Source organism: Chiloscyllium punctatum, chromosome 15, assembly GCF_047496795.1.
Source record: "Chiloscyllium punctatum isolate Juve2018m chromosome 15, sChiPun1.3, whole genome shotgun sequence".
Lineage (NCBI taxonomy): Eukaryota > Metazoa > Chordata > Chondrichthyes > Orectolobiformes > Hemiscylliidae > Chiloscyllium > Chiloscyllium punctatum.
Window position 1 is genome coordinate 19,176,052 of NC_092753.1, and position 6,000 is coordinate 19,182,051.

Here is a 6,000-nt window from a genome sequence, read left to right on the forward strand (position 1 = left end):
CATGAAGGGTAACACTTGTTCATGCCCTTACACAGCCGTCTGTGCCCTCCCTTGACACCGTCCTTTCCATCTTGCCCACCGCCCCTCCATGCCCCTCTACCTCCTTCCTGCGCAGGTTTGCTCTGACAATGTCAATTTCACGTCCTTTGTCAATTTCACTTCCTATGTCAATTTCACCGCACTACGTTTTCTTTTTCCCCTCACGAACCGGGATCACCCTACGCTGTGCTTGCTGACCCCACCCCCTACGTTTGCCTTCCCGGATAGCGCTTTGTGTTTCGTTGGACCCGCAGGAGTAGCTGCGGACGTTCTGCTTAAACCTGAGCGGATAACACTGTTCTGCTCGGAGACAGGGAGGTCTGTAGATGCTGGAGCCCGAAACATCGATTTCCCTGCTGTGCGTTTCCAGCAACACACTCTCGACACTGTTCTGCCACGACCCTGTCTCGGTTGCACACAATCCCATTCATCATTAAGGCGCCACGGCATCCCAAGGACTTGGGACCCATGGGAACTAAATGATGACAGCGGCCTCAGCACTCTGCACCCCCTGACCTTGGAAAGCCCATCTTGGTTCAGGTTACCTATCTCGGGCAGGGAGGGTTTTGCGTGCACTGCCTTCCCACATCAGTGGAAGCGACCTTCACTAAACAGCTGCCCATGACTACCCCTTGCTGTGAAGTTAAACATCACACAACACCAGGTTATAGTCCAACAGATTTAATTGGAAGCTCTCGATTTCGGACAACCACCTGATGAAGGAGCAGCGCTCCGAAAGCTAGTGCTTCCAATTAAACCTGTTGGTCTATAACCTGGTGTTGTGTGATTTTTAACTTTCTATACCCCAGTCCAACACTGGCATCTCCAAATCATGCCCTCCTGTGAAAACCCCTTACTGCTGACTGACACCTCCCCCTCTTCTACAAAGTAAAAGAGAAACCTGCAAATCTATCAACGGGATCGAACTTCAAATTAATACATATTCCTCGAGAGGGTTCTGCTTCCCGAACTGTTACCCGGAATTCCCTCCTCTCCACAATTACTGCAGCGTGGCCTCAGTCTAATGGTTCCTCTGTTTTTGCCGTTTTTGTTTTCTAAGAAAACTCTTGAGAAGTTTTAGAAACTGAAAGAACTGCAGAATTATGTGGGGCATGGATAGGATAAATAGACAAAGTCTTTTCCCTGGGGTCGGGGAGTCCAGAACTAGAGGGCATAGGTTTAGTGTGAGAGGCGAAAGATATAAAAGCGACCAAAGGGTCAACGCTTTCATCCAGAGGGTGGTACGTGTGTGGAATGAGCTGCCAGAGGAAGTGGCGGAGGCTGGTACAATTGCAACATTTTCCAGGCATTTGGATGGGTATATGAATAGGAAGGGTTTGGAAGGATATGGGCCGGGTGCTGGCAGGTGGGACTAGATTGGGTTGGGATATCTGGTCGGCATGGGCAGGTTGGACCGAAGGGTCTGTTTCCGAGCTGTACATCTCTATCTCGATGACTATGTCTACGCTGTAAATCAGAAACCAAACCCGAAGTCGGTGGTAAAGCTATATGAAGAGAAATCAGAGTTCACGTTTCGGTCCGGTGAACCTTTCTGAGAACTTGACAAGTTTTAATTGTGTGATCGTTCCAGGGTTGCCCTGGGATTTTCGTGCTATTTCTGTTATTGATTGATTTCAGATGATGAGAAATCCGAAATGCTGCTTTGTGTGTATTAAAAAGTGAGGCGGGGCATCAGGAGACCGATCCACTCAGTAAAACTCGGTCTTTGATGACTTCTCAATTCTAATATTTCACTGCAAAATTTCCAACAAAACAACAACGAAATTTCGAGTCAAGAACTATTATGGCACATCAGCTGATTTCTAAAGTGCTTCAGCCTGTAGCGATGGTGGTATAGTGGTGAGCATAGCTGCCTTCCACGCAGCTGAACCGGGTTCGATTCCCGGCCATCGCAAGCAGTGCATTTTAACACCACTCCACAACCAAAAGAGCCGATCGATTCAGTGGGAATGAAACACCTCCGTCTGCACATCACATTGAGTCTGCCAGACCTCTGGAGTGCAGAGACAACTTTGAAGTTGAGGATGTCCCCAGGAGGATTAAGGAGTCAAGTCGAGCACGGTTCAAAGAAACACGAGTCATGGCAGAATTCCTTGGTTTTCCATCTTATTTCGAAAGAAATGTTTCCGGATTTCACTCATTTCAACATTACTCTCATTTTGTTTTTTGTGAACTACAGCCTAATATCAAGTGAAATGTGGGTGGACAGTTCACAAATATCCAAACAACGTTATTTCTCATATCGAATCGGTAATGTTATTGTTTTAGGTGCAGGTCAGAAATAGGAGGAGTGGACACCAGCTGCTTTTATATTTCCAGTATGAGAAAATGATTCGATAAAACTCTGAGAGATGATAGAAGTGACCACACAGTGAGTGAAAGTTTAATCCAGGATAAAGTTAAAAATCACACAACACCAGATTACAGTCCAACAGCTTTACTTGGAAGCACTAGTTTTAGGAGTGCTCCGAAAGCTACTTGGACGATAACCTGGTATTGTGTGATTTTGAACTTTGTCCTCCCCAGTCCACCACAGGCTCCTCCACGTCATCATCCGATATAGTCATCATGGATTTGTTAAGGGAAGGTAGTGTCTGATGAAGGTGACTGATTTTCTTTGAAGGATAAAGAATGGATGGAGTGTATCCGATGTAGATCAACCTGATGATAAGAAGGACCATAAGACGCAGTATTTATAGCAAAAGGATTACAGTTTAATGCAGCTGAAATGATATATTAAACACATTTAGGTTAAGCCTTTCATCTTTTATAATGGGTTTACTAGTTTCCGTTCTTTAATATAAGAACCTCAGAACCTTTTCAAAGTTACGTTGTCGAGATAACTTCAGGTTGTCTAACAAGAGATGCCATCTCAGCTCAGACAATGCATTAAAGGTGTGAGGTTAAAGTCTGTCTGTGTCCCAATCTTGAGTCAGACTGGTTCTAGCCTCCCAGTCGGAGAGCACTTCAGCGCTCTGTGCCTTTCGGTCTCGGACCCCTGGGTGACAATCCTGCAAGGCAGACTATGGGACAGCCAACAATGCAAAGTGGCCAAGCAGAGGCTGATAGTCAAGTTCGGTACCCATGGGGATGACTTTAACTGGGCACTTTGGTTCATGTCACACGACACGTGACAACACTGCACTGTATACTATTTCACGGACACTACACAAGTACACGTACACACACAAAAGCACACTCCTACCGACCCACACACACATGCATACCCTCTCTCAAACACAAGCTCTCTCTCATAAACTCACTCAAACACTTCCACATTCACAGCCATTCACGCACATTCTCACAAATTGATACCCCAGTACACTCACACACATGCACCTACACACACTCTCACACACCCGCATATCCCTACATGCATACACGCACACACAGACACACACACACACAGCCACACACACCCACACATGCACCCACACACACACACATGCACCCACACACGCAGACACACACACACACACAGGACACACACCCACACATGCACCCACACACACACGCATGCACCCACACACGCAGACACACACACACACACACACACACACACATATACACACACACACACACACAGTCCCCCCCGCCCCCCCCACACACACTGATTCCGGGTTCTCACGACTCTCAGCTGGAGACTATCATTGCCTGCAGACCCGACCTTCATCCCCCCACGACACCATGAAGGGTAACACTTGTTCATGCCCTTACACAGCCGTGTGTGCCCTCCCTTGACCCCGTCCTTTCCATCTTGCCCACCGCCCCTCCATGACGCTCTACCTCTTTCCTGCGCAGGGTTGCTCTGACAATGTCAATTTCACGTCCTTTGTCAATTTCACTTCCTATGTCAATTTCACCGCACTACGTTTTCTTTTTCCCCTCACGAACCGGGATCACCCTACGCTGTGCTTGCTGACCCCACCCCCTACGTTTGCCTTCCCGGATAGCGCTTTGTGTTTCGTTGGACCCGCAGGAGTAGCTGCGGACGTTCTGCTTAAACCTGAGCGGATAACACTGTTCTGCTCGGAGACAGGGAGGTCTGTAGATGCTGGAGCCCGAAACATCGATTTCCCTGCTGTGCGTTTCCAGCAACACACTCTCGACACTGTTCTGCCACGACCCTGTCTCGGTTGCACACAATCCCATTCATCATTAAGGCGCCACGGCATCCCAAGGACTTGGGACCCATGGGAACTAAATGATGACAGCGGCCTCAGCACTCTGCACCCCCTGACCTTGGAAAGCCCATCTTGGTTCAGGTTACCTATCTAGGGCAGGGAGGGTTTTGCGTGCACTGCCTTCCCACATCAGTGGAAGCGACCTTCACTAAACAGCTGCCCATGACTACCCCTTGCTGTGAAGTTAAACATCACACAACACCAGGTTATAGTCCAACAGATTTAATTGGAAGCTCGAGATTTCGGACAACCACCTGATGAAGGAGCAGCGCTCCGAAAGCTAGTGCTACCAATTAAACCTGTTGGTCTATAACCTGGTGTTGTGTGATTTTTAACTTTCTATACCCCAGTCCAACACTGGCATCTCCAAATCATGCCCTCCTGTGAAAACCCCTTACTGCTGACTGACACCTCCCCCTCTTCTACAAAGTAAAAGAGAAACCTGCAAATCTATCAACGGGATCGAACTTCAAATTAATACATATTCCTCGAGAGGGTTCTGCTTCCCGAACTGTTACCCGGAATTCCCTCCTCTCCACAATTACTGCAGCGTGGCCTCAGTCTAATGGTTCCTCTGTTTTTGCCGTTTTTGTTTTCTAAGAAAACTCTTGAGAAGTTTTAGAAACTGAAAGAACTGCAGAATTATGTGGGGCATGGATAGGATAAATAGACAAAGTCTTTTCCCTGGGGTTGGGGAGTCCAGAACTAGAGGGCATAGGTTTAGTGTGAGAGGCGAAAGATATAAAAGCGACCAAAGGGTCAACGCTTTCATCCAGAGGGTGGTACGTGTGTGGAATGAGCTGCCAGAGGAAGTGGCGGAGGCTGGAACAATTGCAACATTTTCCAGGCATTTGGATGGGTATATGAATAGGAAGGGTTTGGAAGGATATGGGCCGGGTGCTGGCAGGTGGGACGAGATTGGGTTGGGATATCTGGTCGGCATGGGCAGGTTGGACCGAAGGGTCTGTTTCCGAGCTGTACATCTCTATCTCGATGACTATGTCTACGCTGTAAATCAGAAACCAAACCCGAAGTCGGTGGTAAAGCTGTATGAAGAGAAATCAGAGTTCACGTTTCGGTCCGGTGAACCTTTCTGAGAACTTGACAAGTTTTAATTGTGTGATCGTTCCAGGGTTGCCCTGGGATTTTCGTGCTATTTCTGTTATTGATTGATTTCAGATGATGAGAAATCCGAAATGCTGCTTTGTGTGTATTAAGAAGTGAGGCGGGGCATCAGGAGACCGATCCACTCAGTAAAACTCGGTCTTTGATGACTTCTCAATTCTAATATTTCACTGCAAAATTTCCAACAAAACAACAACGAAATTTCGAGTCAAGAACTATTATGGCACATCAGCTGATTTCTAGAGCGCTTCAGCCTGTAGCGATGGTGGTATAGTGGTGAGCATAGCTGCCTTCCAAGCAGTTGACCCGGGTTCAATTCCCGGCCACCCCAAGCAGTGCATTTTAACACCACTCCACAACCAAAAGAGCCGATCGATTCAGTGGGAATGAAACACCTCCGTCTGCACATCACATTGAGTCTGCCAGACCTCTGGAGTGCAGACACAACTTTGAAGTTGAGGATGTCCCCAGGAGGATTAAGGAGTCAAGTCGAGCACGGTTCAAAGAAACACGAGTCATGGCAGAATTCCTTGGTTTTCCATCTTATTTCGAAAGAAATGTTTCCGGATTTCACTCATTTCAACATTACTCTCATTTTGTTTTTTGTGAACTACAGCCTAATATCAAGTGA

At 47.4% G+C, this 6,000-nt stretch overlaps 2 non-coding genes across 2 annotated transcripts; both read left to right on the plus strand.

Annotated features, from left to right (window-relative positions):
* Positions 1-1,882: 1,882 nt before the first annotated feature.
* trnag-ucc (transfer RNA glycine (anticodon UCC)) lies at positions 1,883-1,954 on the plus strand. Its single transcript has one exon. It is a non-coding gene; the product is annotated as a tRNA-Gly (tRNA).
* A 3,674-nt stretch (positions 1,955-5,628) lies between these two features.
* On the plus strand, positions 5,629-5,704 carry trnag-ucc (transfer RNA glycine (anticodon UCC)). Its single transcript has one exon. It is a non-coding gene; the product is annotated as a tRNA-Gly (tRNA).
* Positions 5,705-6,000: the final 296 nt, after the last annotated feature.